Raw genomic sequence first — 23,624 nt, forward strand, 5'->3', positions numbered from 1 at the left:
AGGACAACTTTTGGATGAGACGTCCCTGAGCTCTTTTGACTAGGCCTCTACAGCTGCACTCATTTCTCTGTGGCGTATGCCAAGCAGTAAGCGAGCCTCGTCCATCACAGCAGTAGCCTGTTGCCCCGGCTTAGAAAGTATAGAGGACGGTGAGGGAAAACGAAAGAGGTGTGCTAACAAGACGCGGGCTCTCTGCAAACGTTACAGGAAACCCTGCGTTGGACCCTCTCGGCTAGGGGAGTGGTAGGAGCTCTGTCCACACACCGTTTGCAGAGATGCAGGCCCAGCCAGGTGGCAGGCTGCGTTCAGAGGGGTTGTGGCAGCAGTACGTCTGTGACGCCTGTGGAGGCTTTGGAGCGTTGACGTGTGGACATCGGGGGTCCGAGCGTGCACTCGTGGTTAGGCGCTTTGCACCGGGGACGAGGGCAGGTAAAGTCGTTAGTTGAGAGAAGCAGAAGGCCGTACTATTTGCACGGGCTGCGCTGCGTGTACCCTCAAAGCAGCCTCTCGAAGAGCAGGGAGGCAGAGGGCATCTCGGCCGGCATCACCAAGGGCGTCCTGTCACGAAATGTGCAACTTGCAAGCAGGCTACCAACGCGCAGCTTTCGCGGAAGGCACCTCCTCGCCAAGAGAGTGATACCTTGAGCGTGATCTGGGCAGCGATGTGTTTCCCCGGAGAGTAATTCTAGCACGTATAGATGCTAACTGAGCTTAGCGGCACAACGTATGCCCCACAATGGCGAGGCAAAAACGCTTGCAAAGGCAGGGAACAGGCGCCGGTGCTTCCTCTCAGAGAACAAACAGTTCCCATGCAGTGCGTGCCCTCCTCGAAATGAAAGTGCGGTTTAGTGTGTTCAAAGAACAGTCATGATCGAGAGCGCTGCAGGAGTACACTCTCAAAAGTTAATGGGAAGATGCCCTCCCACGAGTGGCTATAGGCCAAACGCCGTGAAGTCCTTTTTCTCCTGCGTGCCAAAGGAGAAAAGAAAAAGGCCATCTCTGCGAAAAGAACAGGGACCTATGGTGCTCCAAAACAACGACAATATTTTTCAAGTACGGCCCTTTCACAGTATGGGACTGAACACCGTGACTCGCTGCGCCTGGCGTACTCGTAAGAGGTCCTGCCGAAGATCTGTGTGGTTTCCAGGAGAGCTACCGGATGCCTTCGTTTCAGAAGCCAAAGGAACATGAACTGGATGCAAGCAGCCCGGCTTAGGCTGCCTCGCTGCACAAGCATGTGTGGTCCGCGCGAAGGGACTTCGAACGTTGAATGAGCGGCCCCCGTTACTTTTAGGGGTCTGGAGCGTACGAGGAATGAAGGCACCACAAAGGCGTTTTCAACAGACTGCCCTCTCAAACTAAAAAATTCTCCCTGGTGGCAGTGAGACTCTCTGGAGATCAAGGTGGTGACTTGGACTGTAACTAACGCCTGCTCCAACAGGCCCTAGGCTCTGGAGGCTCCCTGTGCAGTCGAGACGGTCGTATCTGGCAACCAAGGCCATGTTTTGGCCCCAGTTTGCATGCCACACGTGATGGGCGTACCGAGTATAATCCCTTCCTGAGATCCTTGGGTGAGTAAGGGTAATTTTCAGGTGAGCTGGCCTCCGCAAGGTAGAACCGAGGAGGCTGTTGGGAAAAGGCCAAGGCTTTGAGATGGCAACCATCAGCACGAGCTTGACAGCTGCAAGGCCAGAAATCATTTCTTATCCTAGGAAACAGCTCCTTCGCGGCGACTTCTTCCCTGGGCTGGAAGATACTATGGACTCTGCAGCTAGCCAAATGTTGGCCTGAGACGTCGCCGAGCTCTTTTGACTAGCCCTCTACAGCTGCACTCATTTCTCTGGGGCGTATGACAGGCAGTAAGCAGACCCCGTCCACCGCAGCAGAAGGCTGTTCCCCCCCACCCCCCACCCCCAGCTTAGAAAGCACAGACGAGGGTGAGGGAAGAGGAAAAAGAGAGGAGCACCAGAAAGTGCTCTCTGCAAACGTTACAGGAAACCCTGCGTTGGACCCTCTCGGCTAGGGGAGTGGTAGGAGCTCTGTCCACACGCCGTTTGCAGAGATACAGCCCCAGCCAGGCGGCAGGCTGCGTCCAGAGGGGAAGTGGAAGCAGTACGCCTGTGAAGGCTTTGGAATATTGACGTGTGGACGTCGGGCTCAGAGCGCGCAATTGTGGTGAGGCGCTTTGCCCCGGGGACGAGGGCGGGTAGAGTCTTGAGTTGAGAGAAACAGAAGGCTGAACTTTGCACAGGCTACGCTGAGTGTATCCTCAAAGCAGGGCTTCTCAAAGAGCAGAGAAGCAGGCGGCCGTCTCGATCAGCGTGACCTAGAGCGTTCACGTCAAGAGAGGAGCACCTTCAAACAGGCTACCAATGCACAGCTTTCGAGGAAGGTACCTCCACGCCAAGAAAGTGACACCTTGAGGGTGATCCGGGCACCGATGTGTTCCCCTGGAAGGTCATTCTACCACTTGTAATTCCTAAGGGAGCTGAGCCGCACAATGTATGCCTCACAGTGGCGAGGCGAAAACATTTCAAAAGCAGTGAACCCCAAAATACACAGGCCCAGTAGTGCCACCTACTTCTCTCAGAGAACAAAGAGTTCCCATGCAGTGCGCTCCCTCCTTGAATGGAAAGTGCAGTTTAGTGTGTTCAAGGAACAGTCATGCTCGAGAGCGCTGCAGGAGGGCACTCTCCAAAGTTAATGAGAAGCTGCCCTCTCTCGCGTGGGTAAAGGCCGAACACCGTGAAGGTATCTCTCTGTGTGCAAAAGGAGGAGACAGAAAGGCCATCTCTCGGAAAAGATCAGGAACCCTCTGAGCGCAAAAAGAGCGACGGTATTTCTCAAGTACGGCCCTTTCAGTGTATCGGACTTAATAAACACGACTCGCTGTGCCCGGCAAACTTGTAGACGTCCTGCAAAGTTTAGTGAGTGTTCCAGGAGAGCTGCCGGACGCCTTCGTTTCCGAAGCCAAAGGAGCACGAACTCGCCGCAAGCAGCCTGCCTTAGGCTTCCTCGCTCCACAAGTATGCGTCGTCCCCAGGAGGGAGCTTGAACGTTGACAAGCCCCCGTTACTTTCAGGGGTCTGGAGTGTAGGAGGAATGAAGGGCGCACAAAGGCGTTCTCAAAGGAGTGCGCTCTCAAACCGAAGGTCTCCCTGGTGGCGGCGGTGAGCCTTTCTGCAGATCAAGATAGTGAGGTGGGCTGTAACGAAAGGCCGCCTCCGACAGCCCATGTGCTCGGAGGCTCCCAGCGCAAGTCAGGGCTGTGGCATCCGGCGGCTAGGCCAGTGCTTTGGCGCCAGGTTGCTTGCCACAGGCGATGGGCATACTGCATATAGGTAGTCCCTTAGTGAGGTCCTCGGTAAGTAAGAGTGGTTCTTAAGTGAGCGGACTCCGCAAAAATAGAGCCAAGGAGCTTGGTGGGAAAAGGCTTTGAGGCGCCAACGGCCAGCGCGAGGCCGACAGATGCAATGGCACAATTCGTTGCTTAGCCTAGGAAAGAACTCCTAAGCAGCGCATTCCTTCCTGGGCTGGAAGACATCTGTGAACCCTGTGGCAGGACAACTTTTGGATGAGACGTCCCTGAGCTCTTTTGACTAGGCCTCTACAGCTGCACTCATTTCTCTGTGGCGTATGCCAAGCAGTAAGCGAGCCTCGTCCATCACAGCAGTAGCCTGTTGCCCCGGCTTAGAAAGTATAGAGGACGGTGAGGGAAAACGAAAGAGGTGTGCTAACAAGACGCGGGCTCTCTGCAAACGTTACAGGAAACCCTGCGTTGGACCCTCTCGGCTAGGGGAGTGGTAGGAGCTCTGTCCACACACCGTTTGCAGAGATGCAGGCCCAGCCAGGTGGCAGGCTGCGTTCAGAGGGGTTGTGGCAGCAGTACGTCTGTGACGCCTGTGGAGGCTTTGGAGCGTTGACGTGTGGACATCGGGGGTCCGAGCGTGCACTCGTGGTTAGGCGCTTTGCACCGGGGACGAGGGCAGGTAAAGTCGTTAGTTGAGAGAAGCAGAAGGCCGTACTATTTGCACGGGCTGCGCTGCGTGTACCCTCAAAGCAGCCTCTCGAAGAGCAGGGAGGCAGAGGGCATCTCGGCCGGCATCACCAAGGGCGTCCTGTCACGAAATGTGCAACTTGCAAGCAGGCTACCAACGCGCAGCTTTCGCGGAAGGCACCTCCTCGCCAAGAGAGTGATACCTTGAGCGTGATCTGGGCAGCGATGTGTTTCCCCGGAGAGTAATTCTAGCACGTATAGATGCTAACTGAGCTTAGCGGCACAACGTATGCCCCACAATGGCGAGGCAAAAACGCTTGCAAAGGCAGGGAACAGGCGCCAGTGCTTCCTCTCAGAGAACAAACAGTTCCCATGCAGTGCGTGCCCTCCTCGAAATGAAAGTGCGGTTTAGTGTGTTCAAAGAACAGTCATGATCGAGAGCGCTGCAGGAGTACACTCTCAAAAGTTAATGGGAAGATGCCCTCCCACGAGTGGCTATAGGCCAAACGCCGTGAAGTCCTTTTTCTCCTGCGTGCCAAAGGAGAAAAGAAAAAGGCCATCTCTGCGAAAAGAACAGGGACCTATGGTGCTCCAAAACAACGACAATATTTTTCAAGTACGGCCCTTTCACAGTATGGGACTGAACACCGTGACTCGCTGCGCCTGGCGTACTCGTAAGAGGTCCTGCCGAAGATCTGTGTGGTTTCCAGGAGAGCTACCGGATGCCTTCGTTTCAGAAGCCAAAGGAACATGAACTGGATGCAAGCAGCCCGGCTTAGGCTGCCTCGCTGCACAAGCATGTGTGGTCCGCGCGAAGGGACTTCGAACGTTGAATGAGCGGCCCCCGTTACTTTTAGGGGTCTGGAGCGTACGAGGAATGAAGGCACCACAAAGGCGTTTTCAACAGACTGCCCTCTCAAACTAAAAAATTCTCCCTGGTGGCAGTGAGACTCTCTGGAGATCAAGGTGGTGACTTGGACTGTAACTAACGCCTGCTCCAACAGGCCCTAGGCTCTGGAGGCTCCCTGTGCAGTCGAGACGGTCGTATCTGGCAACCAAGGCCATGTTTTGGCCCCAGTTTGCATGCCACACGTGATGGGCGTACCGAGTATAATCCCTTCCTGAGATCCTTGGGTGAGTAAGGGTAATTTTCAGGTGAGCTGGCCTCCGCAAGGTAGAACCGAGGAGGCTGTTGGGAAAAGGCCAAGGCTTTGAGATGGCAACGGTCAGCACGAGCTTGACAGCTGCAAGGCCAGAAATCATTTCTTATCCTAGGAAACAGCTCCTTCGCGGCGACTTCTTCCCTGGGCTGGAAGATACTGTGGACTCTGCAGCTAGCCAAATGTTGGCCAGAGACGTCGCCGAGCTCTTTTGACTAGCCCTCTACAGCTGCACTCATTTCTCTCTGGCGTATGACAGGCAGTAAGCAGACCCCGTCCACCGCAGCAGAAGGCTGTTCCCCCCCACCCCCCACCCCCAGCTTAGAAAGCACTGACGAGGGTGAGGGAAGAGGAAAAAGAGAGGAGCACCAGAAAGTGCTCTCTGCAAACGTTACAGGAAACCCTGCGTTGGACCCTCTCGGCTAGGGGAGTGGTAGGAGCTCTCTCCACATGCCGTTTGCAGAGATGCAGCCCCAGCCAGGCGGCAGGCTGCGTCCAGAGGGGAAGTGGAAGCAGTACGCCTGTGAAGGCTTTGGAATATTGACGTGTGGACGTCGGGCTCAGAGCGCGCAATTGTGGTGAGGCGCTTTGCCCCGGGGACGAGGGCGGGTAGAGTCGTGAGTTGAGAGAAACAGAAGGCTGAACTTTGCACAGGCTTCGCTGAGTGTATCCTCAAAGCAGGGCTTCTCAAAGAGCAGAGAAGCAGGCGGCCGTCTCGATCAGCGTGACCTAGAGCGTTCACGTCAAGAGAGGAGCACCTTCAAACAGGCTACCAATGCACAGCTTTCGAGGAAGGTACCTCCACGCCAAGAAAGTGAGATCTTGAGGGTGATCCGGGCACCGATGTGTTCCCCCGGAAGGTCATTCTACCACTTGTAATTCCTAAGGGAGCTGAGCCGCACAATGTATGCCCCACAGTGGCGAGGCGAAAACATTTCAAAAGCCAGTGAACCACAAAATACACAGGCCCAGTAGTGCCACCTACTTCTCTCAGAGAACAAAGAGTTCCCATGCAGTGCGCTCCCTCCTCGAATGGAAAGTGCAGTTTAGTGTGTTCAAGGAACAGTCATGCTCGAGAGCGCTGCAGGAGGGCACTCTCCAAAGTAAATGAGAAGCTGCCCTCTCTCGCGCGGGTAAAGGCCGAACACCGTGAAGGTATCTCTCTGTGTGCAAAAGGAGGAGACAGAAAGGCCATCTCTCGGAAAAGATCAGGAACCCTCTGAGCGCAAAAAGAGCGACGGTATTTCTCAAGTACGGCCCTTTCAGTGTATCGGACTTAATAACCACGACTCGCTGTGCCCGGCAAACTTGTAGACGTCCTGCAAAGTTTAGTGAGTGTTCCAGGAGAGCTGCCGGACGCCTTCGTTTCCGAAGCCAAAGGAGCGCACTCGCCGCAAGCAGCCTGCCTTAGGCTTCCTCGCTCCACAAGTATGCGTCGTCCCCAGGAGGGAGCTTGAACGTTGACAAGCCCCCGTTACTTTCAGGGGTCTGGAGTGTAGGAGGAATGAAGGGCGCACAAAGGCGTTCTCAAAGGAGTGCGCTCTCAAACCGAAGGTCTCCCTGGTGGCGGCGGTGAGCCTTTCTGCAGATCAAGATAGTGAGGTGGGCTGTAACGAAAGGCCGCCTCCGACAGCCCATGTGCTCGGAGGCTCCCAGCGCAAGTCAGGGCTGTGGCATCCGGCGGCTAGGCCAGTGCTTTGGCGCCAGGTTGCTTGCCACAGGCGATGGGCATACTGCACATAGGTAGTCCCTTAGTGAGGTCCTCGGTAAGTAAGAGTGGTTCTTAAGTGAGCGGACTCCGCAAAAATAGAGCCAAGGAGCTTGGTGGGAAAAGGCTTTGAGGCGCCAACGGCCAGCGCGAGGCCGACAGATGCAATGGCACAATTCGTTGCTTAGCCTAGGAAAGAACTCCTAAGCAGCGCATTCCTTCCTGGGCTGGAAGACATCTGTGAACCCTGTGGCAGGACAACTTTTGGACTGAGACGTCCCTGAGCTCTTTTGACTAGGCCTCTACAGCTGCACTCATTTCTCTGTGGCGTATGCCAAGCAGTAAGCGAGCCTCGTCCATCACAGCAGTAGCCTGTTGCCCCGGCTTAGAAAGTATAGAGGACGGTGAGGGAAAACGAAAGAGGTGTGCTAACAAGACGGGGGCTCTCTGCAAACGTTACAGGAAACCCTGCGTTGGAAGCTCTCGGCTAGGGGAGTGGTAGGAGCTCTGTCCACACACCATTTGCAGAGATGCAGGCCCAGCCAGGTGGCAGGCTGCGTTCAGAGGGGTTGTGGCAGCAGTACGTCTGTGACGCCTGTGGAGGCTTTGGAGCGTTGACGTGTGGACATCGGGGGTCAGAGCGTGCACTCGTGGTTAGGCGCTTTGCACCGGGGACGAGGGCAGGTAAAGTCGTTAGTTGAGAGAAGCAGAAGGCCGTACTATTTGCACGGGCTGCGCTGCGTGTACCCTGAAAGCAGCCTCTCGAAGAGCAGGGAGGCAGAGGGCATCTCGGCCGGCATCACCAAGGGCGTCCTGTCACGAAATGTGCAACTTGCAAGCAGGCTACCAACGCGCAGCTTTCGCGGAAGGCACCTCCTCGCCAAGAGAGTGATACCTTGAGCGTGATCTGGGCAGCGATGTGTTCCCCCGGAGAGTAATTCTAGCACGTATAGATGCTAAGTGAGCTTAGCGGCACAACGTATGCCCCACAATGGCGAGGCAAAAACGTTTGCAAAGGCAGGGAACAGGCGCCGGTGCTTCCGCTCAGAGAACAAACAGTTCCCATGCAGTGCGTGCCCTCCTCGAAATGAAAGTGCGGTTTAGTGTGTTCAAAGAACAGTCATGATCGAGAGCGCTGCAGGAGTACACTCTCAAAAGTTAATGGGAAGATGCCCTCCCACGAGTGGCTATAGCCCGAAAGCCGTGAAGTCCTTTTTCTCCTGCGTGCCAAAGGAGAAAAGAAAAAGGCCATCTCTGCGAAAAGAAAAGGGACCTATGGTGCTCCAAAACAACGACAATAATTTTCAAGTACGGCCTTTTCACAGTATGGGACTGAACACCGTGACTCGCTGCGCCTGGCGTCCTCGTAAGAGGTCCTGCCGAAGATCTGTGTGGTTTCCAGGAGAGCTACCGGATGCCTTCGTTTCAGAAGCCAAAGGAACATGAACTGGATGCAAGCAGCCCGGCTTAGGCTGCCTCGCTGCACAAGCATGTGTGGTCCGCGCGAAGGGACTTCGAACGTTGAATGAGCGGCCCCCGTTACTTTTAGGGGTCTGGAGCGTACGAGGAATGAAGGCACCACAAACGCGTTTTCAACAGACTGACTTCAAACTAAAAAATTCTCCCTGGTGGCAGTGAGACTCTCTGGAGATCAAGGTGGTGACTTGGACTGTAACTAACGCCTGCTCCAACAGGCCCTAGGCTCTGGAGGCTCCCTGTGCAGTCGAGACGGTCGTATCTGGCAACCAAGGCCATGTTTTGGCCCCAGTTTGCATGCCAGACGTGATGGGCGTACCGAGTATAATCCCTTCCTGAGATCCTTGGGTGAGTAAGGGTAATTTTCAGGTGAGCTGGCCTCCGCAAGGTAGAACCGAGGAGGCTGTTGGGAAAAGGCCAAGGCTTTGAGATGGCAACGGTCAGCACGAGCTTGACAGCTGCAAGGCCAGAAATCATTTCTTATCCTAGGAAACAGCTCCTTCGCGGCGACTTCTTCCCTGGGCTGGAAGATACTGTGGACTCTGCAGCTAGCCAAATGTTGGCCTGAGACGTCGCCGAGCTCTTTTGACTAGCCTTCTACAGCTGCACTCATTTCTCTGGGGCGTATGCCAAGCAGTAAGCGAGCCTCGTCCATCACAGCAGTAGCCTGTTGCCCCGGCTTAGAAAGTATAGAGGACGTTGAGGGAAAACGAAAGAGGTGTGCTAACAAGACGCGGGCTCTCTGCAAACGTTACAGGAAACCCTGCGTTGGACCCTCTCGGCTAGGGGAGTGGTAGGAGCTCTGTCCACACACCGTTTGCAGAGATGCAGGCCCAGCCAGGTGGCAGGCTGCGTTCAGAGGGGTTGTGGCAGCAGTACGTCTGTGACGCCTGTGGAGGCTTTGGAGCGTTGACGTGTGGACATCGGGGGTCAGAGCGTGCACTCGTGGTTAGGCGCTTTGCACCGGGGACGAGGGCAGGTAAAGTCGTTAGTTGAGAGAAGCAGAAGGCCGTACTATTTGCACGGGCTGCGCTGCGTGTACCCTGAAAGCAGCCTCTCGAAGAGCAGGGAGGCAGAGGGCATCTCGGCCGGCATCACCAAGGGCGTCCTGTCACGAAATGTGCAACTTGCAAGCAGGCTACCAACGCGCAGCTTTTGCGGAAGGCACCTCCTCGCCAAGAGAGTGATACCTTGAGCGTGATCTGGGCAGCGATGTGTTCCCCCGGAGCGTAATTCTAGCACGTATAGATGCTAAGTGAGCTTAGCGGCACAACGTATGCCCCACAATGGCGAGGCAAAAACGCTTGCAAAGGCAGGGAACAGGCGCCGGTGCTTCCTCTCAGAGAACAAACAGTTCCCATGCAGTGCGTGCCCTCCTCGAAATGAAAGTGCGGTTTAGTGTGTTCAAAGAACAGTCATGATCGAGAGCGCTGCAGGAGTACACTCTCAAAAGTTAATGGGAAGATGCCCTCCCACGAGTGGCTATAGGCCGAACGCCGTGAAGTCCTTTTTCTCCTGCGTGCCAAAGGAGAAAAGAAAAAGGCCATCTCTGCGAAAAGAAAAGGGACCTATGGTGCTCCAAAACAACGACAATATTTTTCAAGTACGGCCCTTTCACAGTATGGGACTGAACACCGTGACTCGCTGCGCCTGGCGTACTCGTAAGAGGTCCTGCCGAAGATCTGTGTGGTTTCCAGGAGAGCTACCGGATGCCTTCATTTCAGAAGCCAAAGGAACATGAACTGGATGCAAGCAGCCCGGTTTAGGCTGCCTCGCTGCACAAGCATGTGTGGTCCGCGCGAAGGGACTTCGAACGTTGAATGAGCGGCCCCCGTTACTTTTAGGGGTCTGGAGCGTACGAGGAATGAAGGCACCACAAAGGCGTTTTCAACAGACTGCCCTCTCAAACTAAAAAATTCTCCCTGGTGGCAGTGAGACTCTCTGGAGATCAAGGTGGTGACTTGGACTGTAACTAACGCCTGCTCCAACAGGCCCTAGGCTCTGGAGGCTCCCTGTGCAGTCGAGACGGTCGTATCTGGCAACCAAGGCCATGTTTTGGCCCCAGTTTGCATGCCACACGTGATGGGCGTACCGAGTATAATCCCTTCCTGAGATCCTTGGGCGAGTAAGGGTAATTTTCAGGTGAGCTGGCCTCCGCAAGGTAGAACCGAGGAGGCTGTTGGGAAAAGGCCAAGGCTTTGAGATGGCAACGGTCAGCACGAGCTTGACAGCTGCAAGGCCAGAAATCATTTCTTATCCTAGGAAACAGCTCCTTCGCGGCGACTTCTTCCCTGGGCTGGAAGATACTATGGACTCTGCAGCTAGCCAAATGTTGGCCTGAGACGTCGCCGAGCTCTTTTGACTAGCCCTCTACAGCTGCACTCACTTCTCTGGGGCGTATGACAGGCAGTAAGCAGACCCCGTCCACCGCAGCAGAAGGCTGTTCCCCCCCACCCCCCACCCCCAGCTTAGAAAGCACAGACGAGGGTGAGGGAAGAGGAAAAAGAGAGGAGCACCAGAAAGTGCTCTCTGCAAACATTACAGGAAACCCTGCGTTGGACCCTCTCGGCTAGGGGAGTGGTAGGTGCTCTGTTCACACGCCGTTTGCAGAGATGCAGCCCCAGCCAGGCGGCAGGCTGCGTCCAGAGGGGAAGTGGAAGCAGTACGCCTGTGAAGGCTTTGGAATATTGACGTGTGGACGTCGGGCTCAGAGCGCGCAATTGTGGTGAGGTGCTTTGCCCCGGGGACGAGGGCGGGTAGAGTCGTGAGTTGAGAGAAACAGAAGGCTGAACTTTGCACAGGCTACGCTGAGTGTATCCTCAAAGCAGGGCTTCTCAAAGAGCAGAGAAGCAGGCGGCCGTCTCGATCAGCGTGACCTAGAGCGTTCACGTCAAGAGAGGAGCACCTTCAAACAGGCTACCAATGCACAGCTTTCGAGGAAGGTACCTCCACGCCAAGAAAGTGACACCTTGAGGGTGATCCGGGCACCGATGTGTTCCCCCGGAAGGTCATTCTACCACTTGTAATTCCTAAGGGAGCTGAGCCGCACAATGTATGCCCCACAGTGGCGAGGCGAAAACATTTCAAAAGCCAGTGAACCACAAAATACACAGGCCCAGTAGTGCCACCTACTTCTCTCAGAGAACAAAGAGTTCCCATGCAGTGCGCTCCCTCCTTGAATGGAAAGTGCAGTTTAGTGTGTTCAAGGAACAGTCATGCTCGAGAGCGCTGCAGGAGGGCACTCTCCAAAGTTAATGAGAAGCTGCCCTCTCTCGCGTGGGTAAAGGCCGAACACCGTGAAGGTATCTCTCTGTGTGCAAAAGGAGGAGACAGAAAGGCCATCTCTCGGAAAAGATCAGGAACCCTCTGAGCGCAAAAAGAGCGACGGTATTTCTCAAGTACGGCCCTTTCAGTGTATCGGACTTAATAAACACGACTCGCTGTGCCCGGCAAACTTGTAGACGTCCTGCAAAGTTTAGTGAGTGTTCCAGGAGAGCTGCCGGACGCCTTCGTTTCCGAAGCCAAAGGAGCACGAACTCGCCGCAAGCAGCCTGCCTTAGGCTTCCTCGCTCCACAAGTATGCGTCGTCCCCAGGAGGGAGCTTGAACGTTGACAAGCCCCCGTTACTTTCAGGGGTCTGGAGTGTAGGAGGAATGAAGGGCGCACAAAGGCGTTCTCAAAGGAGTGCGCTCTCAAACCGAAGGTCTCCCTGGTGGCGGCGGTGAGCCTTTCTGCAGATCAAGATAGTGAGGTGGGCTGTAACGAAAGGCCGCCTCCGACAGCCCATGTGCTCGGAGGCTCCCAGCGCAAGTCAGGGCTGTGGCATCCGGCGGCTAGGCCAGTGCTTTGGCGCCAGGTTGCTTGCCACAGGCGATGGGCATACTGCATATAGGTAGTCCCTTAGTGAGGTCCTCGGTAAGTAAGAGTGGTTCTTAAGTGAGCGGACTCCGCAAAAATAGAGCCAAGGAGCTTGGTGGGAAAAGGCTTTGAGGCGCCAACGGCCAGCGCGAGGCCGACAGATGCAATGGCACAATTCGTTGCTTAGCCTAGGAAAGAACTCCTAAGCAGCGCATTCCTTCCTGGGCTGGAAGACATCTGTGAACCCTGTGGCAGGACAACTTTTGGACTGAGACGTCCCTGAGCTCTTTTGACTAGGCCTCTACAGCTGCACTCATTTCTCTGTGGCGTATGCCAAGCAGTAAGCGAGCCTCGTCCATCACAGCAGTAGCCTGTTGCCCCGGCTTAGAAAGTATAGAGGACGGTGAGGGAAAACGAAAGAGGTGTGCTAACAAGACGCGGGCTCTCTGCAAACGTTACAGGAAACCCTGCGTTGGACCCTCTCGGCTAGGGGAGTGGTAGGAGCTCTGTCCACACACCGTTTGCAGAGATGCAGGCCCAGCCAGGTGGCAGGCTGCGTTCAGAGGGGTTGTGGCAGCAGTACGTCTGTGACGCCTGTGGAGGCTTTGGAGCGTTGACGTGTGGACATCGGGGGTCCGAGCGTGCACTCGTGGTTAGGCGCTTTGCACCGGGGACGAGGGCAGGTAAAGTCGTTAGTTGAGAGAAGCAGAAGGCCGTACTATTTGCACGGGCTGCGCTGCGTGTACCCTCAAAGCAGCCTCTCGAAGAGCAGGGAGGCAGAGGGCATCTCGGCCGGCATCACCAAGGGCGTCCTGTCACGAAATGTGCAACTTGCAAGCAGGCTACCAACGCGCAGCTTTCGCGGAAGGCACCTCCTCGCCAAGAGAGTGATACCTTGAGCGTGATCTGGGCAGCGATGTGTTTCCCCGGAGAGTAATTCTAGCACGTATAGATGCTAACTGAGCTTAGCGGCACAACGTATGCCCCACAATGGCGAGGCAAAAACGCTTGCAAAGGCAGGGAACAGGCGCCAGTGCTTCCTCTCAGAGAACAAACAGTTCCCATGCAGTGCGTGCCCTCCTCGAAATGAAAGTGCGGTTTAGTGTGTTCAAAGAACAGTCATGATCGAGAGCGCTGCAGGAGTACACTCTCAAAAGTTAATGGGAAGATGCCCTCCCACGAGTGGCTATAGGCCGAACGCCGTGAAGTCCTTTTTCTCCTGCGTGCCAAAGGAGAAAAGAAAAAGGCCATCTCTGCGAAAAGAAAAGGGACCTATGGTGCTCCAAAACAACGACAATATTTTTCAAGTACGGCCCTTTCACAGTATGGGACTGAACACCGTGACTCGCTGCGCCTGGCGTACTCGTAAGAGGTCCTGCCGAAGATCTGTGTGGTTTCCAGGAGAGCTACCGGATGCCTTCGTTTCAGAAGCCAAAGGAACATGAACTGGATGCAAGCAGCCCGGCTTAGGCTGCCTCGCTGCACAAGCATGTGTGGTCCGCGCGAAGGGACTTCGAACGTTGAATGAGCGGCCCCCGTTACTTTTAGGGGTCTGGAGCGTACGAGGAATGAAGGCACCACAAAGGCGTTTTCAACAGACTGCCCTCTCAAACTAAAAAATTCTCCCTGGTGGCAGTGAGACTCTCTGGAGATCAAGGTGGTGACTTGGACTGTAACTAACGCCTGCTCCAACAGGCCCTAGGCTCTGGAGGCTCCCTGTGCAGTCGAGACGGTCGTATCTGGCAACCAAGGCCATGTTTTGGCCCCAGTTTGCATGCCACACGTGATGGGCGTACCGAGTATAATCCCTTCCTGAGATCCTTGGGTGAGTAAGGGTAATTTTCAGGTGAGCTGGCCTCCGCAAGGTAGAACCGAGGAGGCTGTTGGGAAAAGGCCAAGGCTTTGAGATGGCAACGGTCAGCACGAGCTTGACAGCTGCAAGGCCAGAAATCATTTCTTATCCTAGGAAACAGCTCCTTCGCGGCGACTTCTTCCCTGGGCTGGAAGATACTATGGACTCTGCAGCTAGCCAAATGTTGGCCTGAGACGTCGCCGAGCTCTTTTGACTAGCCCTCTACAGCTGCACTCACTTCTCTGGGGCGTATGAAAGGCAGTAAGCAGACCCCGTCCACCGCAGCAGAAGGCTGTTCCCCCCCACCCCCCACCCCCAGCTTAGAAAGCACAGACGAGGGTGAGGGAAGAGGAAAAAGAGAGGAGCACCAGAAAGTGCTCTCTGCAAACGTTACAGGAAACCCTGCGTTGGACCCTCTCGGCTAGGGGAGTGGTAGGAGCTCTCTCCACATGCCGTTTGCAGAGATGCAGCCCCAGCCAGGCGGCAGGCTGCGTCCAGAGGGGAAGTGGAAGCAGTACGCCTGTGAAGGCTTTGGAATATTGACGTGTGGACGTCGGGCTCAGAGCGCGCAATTGTGGTGAGGCGCTTTGCCCCGGGGACGAGGGCGGGTAGAGTCGTGAGTTGAGAGAAACAGAAGGCTGAACTTTGCACAGGCTTCGCTGAGTGTATCCTCAAAGCAGGGCTTCTCAAAGAGCAGAGAAGCAGGCGGCCGTCTCGATCAGCGTGACCTAGAGCGTTCACGTCAAGAGAGGAGCACCTTCAAACAGGCTACCAATGCACAGCTTTCGAGGAAGGTACCTCCACGCCAAGAAAGTGAGATCTTGAGGGTGATCCGGGCACCGATGTGTTCCCCCGGAAGGTCATTCTACCACTTGTAATTCCTAAGGGAGCTGAGCCGCACAATGTATGCCCCACAGTGGCGAGGCGAAAACATTTCAAAAGCCAGTGAACCACAAAATACACAGGCCCAGTAGTGCCACCTACTTCTCTCAGAGAACAAAGAGTTCCCATGCAGTGCGCTCCCTCCTCGAATGGAAAGTGCAGTTTAGTGTGTTCAAGGAACAGTCATGCTCGAGAGCGCTGCAGGAGGGCACTCTCCAAAGTAAATGAGAAGCTGCCCTCTCTCGCGCGGGTAAAGGCCGAACACCGTGAAGGTATCTCTCTGTGTGCAAAAGGAGGAGACAGAAAGGCCATCTCTCGGAAAAGATCAGGAACCCTCTGAGCGCAAAAAGAGCGACGGTATTTCTCAAGTACGGCCCTTTCAGTGTATCGGACTTAATAACCACGACTCGCTGTGCCCGGCAAACTTGTAGACGTCCTGCAAAGTTTAGTGAGTGTTCCAGGAGAGCTGCCGGACGCCTTCGTTTCCGAAGCCAAAGGAGCGCACTCGCCGCAAGCAGCCTGCCTTAGGCTTCCTCGCTCCACAAGTATGCGTCGTCCCCAGGAGGGAGCTTGAACGTTGACAAGCCCCCGTTACTTTCAGGGGTCTGGAGTGTAGGAGGAATGAAGGGCGCACAAAGGCGTTCTCAAAGGAGTGCGCTCTCAAACCGAAGGTCTCCCTGGTGGCGGCGGTGAGCCTTTCTGCAGATCAAGATAGTGAGGTGGGCTGTAACGAAAGGCCGCCTCCGACAGCCCATGTGCTCGGAGGCTCCCAGCGCAAGTCAGGGCTGTGGCATCCGGCGGCTAGGCCAGTGCTTTGGCGCCAGGTTGCTTGCCACAGGCGATGGGCATACTGCACATAGGTAGTCCCTTAGTGAGGTCCTCGGTAAGTAAGAGTGGTTCTTAAGTGAGCGGACTCCGCAAAAATAGAGCCAAGGAGCTTGGTGGGAAAAGGCTTTGAGGCGCCAACGGCCAGCGCGAGGCCGACAGATGCAATGGCACAATTCGTTGCTTAGCCTAGGAAAGAACTCCTAAGCAGCGCATTCCTTCCTGGGCTGGAAGACATCTGTGAACCCTGTGGCAGGACAACTTTTGGACTGAGACGTCCCTGAGCTCTTTTGACTAGGCCTCTACAGCTGCACTCATTTCTCTGTGGCGTATGCCAAGCAGTAAGCGAGCCTCGTCCATCACAGCAGTAGCCTGTTGCCCCGGCTTAGAAAGTATAGAGGACGGTGAGGGAAAACGAAAGAGGTGTGCTAACAAGACGCGGGCTCTCTGCAAACGTTACAGGAAACCCTGCGTTGGACCCTCTCGGCTAGGGGAGTGGTAGGAGCTCTGTCCACACACCATTTGCAGAGATGCAGGCCCAGCCAGGTGGCAGGCTGCGTTCAGAGGGGTTGTGGCAGCAGTACGTCTGTGACGCCTGTGGAGGCTTTGGAGCGTTGACGTGTGGACATCGGGGGTCAGAGCGTGCACTCGTGGTTAGGCGCTTTGCACCGGGGACGAGGGCAGGTAAAGTCGTTAGTTGAGAGAAGCAGAAGGCCGTACTATTTGCACGGGCTGCGCTGCGTGTACCCTGAAAGCAGCCTCTCGAAGAGCAGGGAGGCAGAGGGCATCTCGGCCGGCATCACCAAGGGCGTCCTGTCACGAAATGTGCAACTTGCAAGCAGGCTACCAACGCGCAGCTTTCGCGGAAGGCACCTCCTCGCCAAGAGAGTGATACCTTGAGCGTGATCTGGGCAGCGATGTGTTCCCCCGGAGAGTAATTCTAGCACGTATAGATGCTAAGTGAGCTTAGCGGCACAACGTATGCCCCACAATGGCGAGGCAAAAACGTTTGCAAAGGCAGGGAACAGGCGCCGGTGCTTCCGCTCAGAGAACAAACAGTTCCCATGCAGTGCGTGCCCTCCTCGAAATGAAAGTGCGGTTTAGTGTGTTCAAAGAACAGTCATGATCGAGAGCGCTGCAGGAGTACACTCTCAAAAGTTAATGGGAAGATGCCCTCCCACGAGTGGCTATAGCCCGAAAGCCGTGAAGTCCTTTTTCTCCTGCGTGCCAAAGGAGAAAAGAAAAAGGCCATCTCTGCGAAAAGAAAAGGGACCTATGGTGCTCCAAAACAACGACAATAATTTTCAAGTACGGCCTTTTCACAGTATGGGACTGAACACCGTGACTCGCTGCGCCTGGCGTACTCGTAAGAGGTCCTGCCGAAGATCTGTGTGGTTTCCAGGAGAGCTACCGGATGCCTTCGTTTCAGAAGCCAAAGGAACATGAACTGGATGCAAGCAGCCCGGCTTAGGCTGCCTCGCTGCACAAGCATGTGTGGTCCGCGCGAAGGGACTTCGAACGTTGAATGAGCGGCCCCCGTTACTTTTAGGGGTCTGGAGCGTACGAGGAATGAAGGCACCACAAAGGCGTTTTCAACAGACTGACTTCAAACTAAAAAATTCTCCCTGGTGGCAGTGAGACTCTCTGGAGATCAAGGTGGTGACTTGGACTGTAACTAACGCCTGCTCCAACAGGCCCTAGGCTCTGGAGGCTCCCTGTGCAGTCGAGACGGTCGTATCTGGCAACCAAGGCCATGTTTTGGCCCCAGTTTGCATGCCAGACGTGATGGGCGTACCGAGTATAATCCCTTCCTGAGATCCTTGGGTGAGTAAGGGTAATTTTCAGGTGAGCTGGCCTCCGCAAGGTAGAACCGAGGAGGCTGTTGGGAAAAGGCCAAGGCTTTGAGATGGCAACGGTCAGCACGAGCTTGACAGCTGCAAGGCCAGAAATCATTTCTTATCCTAGGAAACAGCTCCTTCGCGGCGACTTCTTCCCTGGGCTGGAAGATACTGTGGACTCTGCAGCTAGCCAAATGTTGGCCTGAGACGTCGCCGAGCTCTTTTGACTAGCCTTCTACAGCTGCACTCATTTCTCTGGGGCGTATGCCAAGCAGTAAGCGAGCCTCGTCCATCACAGCAGTAGCCTGTTGCCCCGGCTTAGAAAGTATAGAGGACGTTGAGGGAAAACGAAAGAGGTGTGCTAACAAGACGCGGGCTCTCTGCAAACGTTACAGGAAACCCTGCGTTGGACCCTCTCGGCTAGGGGAGTGGTAGGAGCTCTGTCCACACACCGTTTGCAGAGATGCAGGCCCAGCCAGGTGGCAGGCTGCGTTCAGAGGGGTTGTGGCAGCAGTACGTCTGTGACGCCTGTGGAGGCTTTGGAGCGTTGACGTGTGGACATCGGGGGTCAGAGCGTGCACTCGTGGTTAGGCGCTTTGCACCGGGGACGAGGGCAGGTAAAGTCGTTAGTTGAGAGAAGCAGAAGGCCGTACTATTTGCACGGGCTGCGCTGCGTGTACCCTCAAAGCAGCCTCTCGAAGAGCAGGGAGGCAGAGGGCATCTCGGCCGGCATCACCAAGGGCGTCCTGTCACGAAATGTGCAACTTGCAAGCAGGCTACCAACGCGCAGCTTTTGCGGAAGGCACCTCCTCGCCAAGAGAGTGATACCTTGAGCGTGATCTGGGCAGCGATGTGTTCCCCCGGAGCGTAATTCTAGCACGTATAGATGCTAAGTGAGCTTAGCGGCACAACGTATGCCCCACAATGGCGAGGCAAAAACGCTTGCAAAGGCAGGGAACAGGCGCCGGTGCTTCCTCTCAGAGAACAAACAGTTCCCATGCAGTGCGTGCCCTCCTCGAAATGAAAGTGCGGTTTAGTGTGTTCAAAGAACAGTCATGATCGAGAGCGCTGCAGGAGTACACTCTCAAAAGTTAATGGGAAGATGCCCTCCCACGAGTGGCTATAGGCCGAACGCCGTGAAGTCCTTTTTCTCCTGCGTGCCAAAGGAGAAAAGAAAAAGGCCATCTCTGCGAAAAGAAAAGGGACCTATGGTGCTCCAAAACAACGACAATATTTTTCAAGTACGGCCCTTTCACAGTATGGGACTGAACACCGTGACTCGCTGCGCCTGGCGTACTCGTAAGAGGTCCTGCCGAAGATCTGTGTGGTTTCCAGGAGAGCTACCGGATGCCTTCATTTCAGAAGCCAAAGGAACATGAACTGGATGCAAGCAGCCCGGTTTAGGCTGCCTCGCTGCACAAGCATGTGTGGTCCGCGCGAAGGGACTTCGAACGTTGAATGAGCGGCCCCCGTTACTTTTAGGGGTCTGGAGCGTACGAGGAATGAAGGCACCACAAAGGCGTTTTCAACAGACTGCCCTCTCAAACTAAAAAATTCTCCCTGGTGGCAGTGAGACTCTCTGGAGATCAAGGTGGTGACTTGGACTGTAACTAACGCCTGCTCCAACAGGCCCTAGGCTCTGGAGGCTCCCTGTGCAGTCGAGACGGTCGTATCTGGCAACCAAGGCCATGTTTTGGCCCCAGTTTGCATGCCACACGTGATGGGCGTACCGAGTATAATCCCTTCCTGAGATCCTTGGGCGAGTAAGGGTAATTTTCAGGTGAGCTGGCCTCCGCAAGGTAGAACCGAGGAGGCTGTTGGGAAAAGGCCAAGGCTTTGAGATGGCAACGGTCAGCACGAGCTTGACAGCTGCAAGGCCAGAAATCATTTCTTATCCTAGGAAACAGCTCCTTCGCGGCGACTTCTTCCCTGGGCTGGAAGATACTATGGACTCTGCAGCTAGCCAAATGTTGGCCTGAGACGTCGCCGAGCTCTTTTGACTAGCCCTCTACAGCTGCACTCACTTCTCTGGGGCGTATGACAGGCAGTAAGCAGACCCCGTCCACCGCAGCAGAAGGCTGTTCCCCCCCACCCCCCACCCCCAGCTTAGAAAGCACAGACGAGGGTGAGGGAAGAGGAAAAAGAGAGGAGCACCAGAAAGTGCTCTCTGCAAACGTTACAGGAAACCCTGCGTTGGACCCTCTCGGCTAGGGGAGTGGCAGGAGCTCTGTCCACACGCCGTTTGCAGAGATGCAGCCCCAGCCAGGCGGCAGGCTGCGTCCAGAGGGGAAGTGGAAGCAGTACGCCTGTGAAGGCTTTGGAATATTGACGTGTGGACGTCGGGCTCAGAGCGCGCAATTGTGGTGAGGTGCTTTGCCCCGGGGACGAGGGCGGGGAGAGTCGTGAGTTGAGAGAAACAGAAGGCTGAACTTTGCACAGGCTACGCTGAGTGTATCCTCAAAGCAGGGCTTCTCAAAGAGCAGAGAAGCAGGCGGCCGTCTCGATCAGCGTGACCTAGAGCGTTCACGTCAAGAGAGGAGCACCTTCAAACAGGCTACCAATGCACAGCTTTCGAGGAAGGTACCTCCACGCCAAGAAAGTGACACCTTGAGGGTGATCCGGGCACCGATGTGTTCCCCCGGAAGGTCATTCTACCACTTGTAATTCCTAAGGGAGCTGAGCCGCACAATGTATGCCCCACAGTGGCGAGGCGAAAACATTTCAAAAGCCAGTGAACCACAAAATACACAGGCCCAGTAGTGCCACCTACTTCTCTCAGAGAACAAAGAGTTCCCATGCAGTGCGCTCCCTCCTTGAATGGAAAGTGCAGTTTAGTGTGTTCAAGGAACAGTCATGCTCGAGAGCGCTGCAGGAGGGCACTCTCCAAAGTTAATGAGAAGCTGCCCTCTCTCGCGTGGGTAAAGGCCGAACACCGTGAAGGTATCTCTCTGTGTGCAAAAGGAGGAGACAGAAAGGCCATCTCTCGGAAAAGATCAGGAACCCTCTGAGCGCAAAAAGAGCGACGGTATTTCTCAAGTACGGCCCTTTCAGTGTATCGGACTTAATAAACACGACTCGCTGTGCCCGGCAAACTTGTAGACGTCCTGCAAAGTTTAGTGAGTGTTCCAGGAGAGCTGCCGGACGCCTTCGTTTCCGAAGCCAAAGGAGCACGAACTCGCCGCAAGCAGCCTGCCTTAGGCTTCCTCGCTCCACAAGTATGCGTCGTCCCCAGGAGGGAGCTTGAACGTTGACAAGCCCCCGTTACTTTCAGGGGTCTGGAGTGTAGGAGGAATGAAGGGCGCACAAAGGCGTTCTCAAAGGAGTGCGCTCTCAAACCGAAGGTCTCCCTGGTGGCGGCGGTGAGCCTTTCTGCAGATCAAGATAGTGAGGTGGGCTGTAACGAAAGGCCGCCTCCGACAGCCCATGTGCTCGGAGGCTCCCAGCGCAAGTCAGGGCTGTGGCATCCGGCGGCTAGGCCAGTGCTTTGGCGCCAGGTTGCTTGCCACAGGCGATGGGCATACTGCATATAGGTAGTCCCTTAGTGAGGTCCTCGGTAAGTAAGAGTGGTTCTTAAGTGAGCGGACTCCGCAAAAATAGAGCCAAGGAGCTTGGTGGGAAAAGGCTTTGAGGCGCCAACGGCCAGCGCGAGGCCGACAGATGCAATGGCACAATTCGTTGCTTAGCCTAGGAAAGAACTCCTAAGCAGCGCATTCCTTCCTGGGCTGGAAGACATCTGTGAACCCTGTGGCAGGACAACTTTTGGATGAGACGTCCCTGAGCTCTTTTGACTAGGCCTCTACAGCTGCACTCATTTCTCTGTGGCGTATGCCAAGCAGTAAGCGAGCCTCGTCCATCACAGCAGTAGCCTGTTGCCCCGGCTTAGAAAGTATAGAGGACGGTGAGGGAAAACGAAAGAGGTGTGCTAACAAGACGCGGGCTCTCTGCAAACGTTACAGGAAACCCTGCGTTGGACCCTCTCGGCTAGGGGAGTGGTAGGAGCTCTGTCCACACACCGTTTGCAGAGATGCAGGCCCAGCCAGGTGGCAGGCTGCGTTCAGAGGGGTTGTGGCAGCAGTACGTCTGTGACGCCTGTGGAGGCTTTGGAGCGTTGACGTGTGGACATCGGGGGTCCGAGCGTGCACTCGTGGTTAGGCGCTTTGCACCGGGGACGAGGGCAGGTAAAGTCGTTAGTTGAGAGAAGCAGAAGGCCGTACTATTTGCACGGGCTGCGCTGCGTGTACCCTCAAAGCAGCCTCTCGAAGAGCAGGGAGGCAGAGGGCATCTCGGCCGGCATCACCAAGGGCGTCCTGTCACGAAATGTGCAACTTGCAAGCAGGCTACCAACGCGCAGCTTTCGCGGAAGGCACCTCCTCGCCAAGAGAGTGATACCTTGAGCGTGATCTGGGCAGCGATGTGTTTCCCCGGAGAGTAATTCTAGCACGTATAGATGCTAACTGAGCTTAGCGGCACAACGTATGCCCCACAATGGCGAGGCAAAAACGCTTGCAAAGGCAGGGAACAGGCGCCAGTGCTTCCTCTCAGAGAACAAACAGTTCCCATGCAGTGCGTGCCCTCCTCGAAATGAAAGTGCGGTTTAGTGTGTTCAAAGAACAGTCATGATCGAGAGCGCTGCAGGAGTACACTCTCAAAAGTTAATGGGAAGATGCCCTCCCACGAGTGGCTATAGGCCGAACGCCGTGAAGTCCTTTTTCTCCTGCGTGCCAAAGGAGAAAAGAAAAAGGCCATCTCTGCGAAAAGAAAAGGGACCTATGGTGCTCCAAAACAACGACAATATTTTTCAAGTACGGCCCTTTCACAGTATGGGACTGAACACCGTGACTCGCTGCGCCTGGCGTACTCGTAAGAGGTCCTGCCGAAGATCTGTGTGGTTTCCAGGAGAGCTACCGGATGCCTTCATTTCAGAAGCCAAAGGAACATGAACTGGATGCAAGCAGCCCGGTTTAGGCTGCCTCGCTGCACAAGCATGTGTGGTCCGCGCGAAGGGACTTCGAACGTTGAATGAGCGGCCCCCGTTACTTTTAGGGGTCTGGAGCGTACGAGGAATGAAGGCACCACAAAGGCGTTTTCAACAGACTGCCCTCTCAAACTAAAAAATTCTCCCTGGTGGCAGTGAGACTCTCTGGAGATCAAGGTGGTGACTTGGACTGTAACTAACGCCTGCTCCAACAGGCCCTAGGCTCTGGAGGCTCCCTGTGCAGTCGAGACGGTCGTATCTGGCAACCAAGGCCATGTTTTGGCCCCAGTTTGCATGCCACACGTGATGGGCGTACCGAGTATAATCCCTTCCTGAGATCCTTGGGCGAGTAAGGGTAATTTTCAGGTGAGCTGGCCTCCGCAAGGTAGAACCGAGGAGGCTGTTGGGAAAAGGCCAAGGCTTTGAGATGGCAACGGTCAGCACGAGCTTGACAGCTGCAAGGCCAGAAATCATTTCTTATCCTAGGAAACAGCTCCTTCGCGGCGACTTCTTCCCTGGGCTGGAAGATACTATGGACTCTGCAGCTAGCCAAATGTTGGCCTGAGACGTCGCCGAGCTCTTTTGACTAGCCCTCTACAGCTGCACTCACTTCTCTGGGGCGTATGAAAGGCAGTAAGCAGACCCCGTCCACCGCAGCAGAAGGCTGTTCCCCCCCACCCCCCACCCCCAGCTTAGAAAGCACAGACGAGGGTGAGGGAAGAGGAAAAAGAGAGGAGCACCAGAAAGTGCTCTCTGCAAACGTTACAGGAAACCCTGCGTTGGACCCTCTCGGCTAGGGGAGTGGTAGGTGCTCTGTTCACACGCCGTTTGCAGAGATGCAGCCCCAGCCAGGCGGCAGGCTGCGTCCAGAGGGGAAGTGGAAGCAGTACGCCTGTGAAGGCTTTGGAATATTGACGTGTGGACGTCGGGCTCAGAGCGCGCAATTGTGGTGAGGTGCTTTGCCCCGGGGACGAGGGCGGGGAGAGTCGTGAGTTGAGAGAAACAGAAGGCTGAACTTTGCACAGGCTACGCTGAGTGTATCCTCAAAGCAGG

Source organism: Delphinapterus leucas, chromosome 3 (genome assembly GCF_059928025.1).
Source record: "Delphinapterus leucas isolate spDelLeu-1000000601 "Yukka" chromosome 3, BTC_Dleu_Yukka2, whole genome shotgun sequence".
Taxonomy (NCBI): domain Eukaryota; kingdom Metazoa; phylum Chordata; class Mammalia; order Artiodactyla; family Monodontidae; genus Delphinapterus; species Delphinapterus leucas.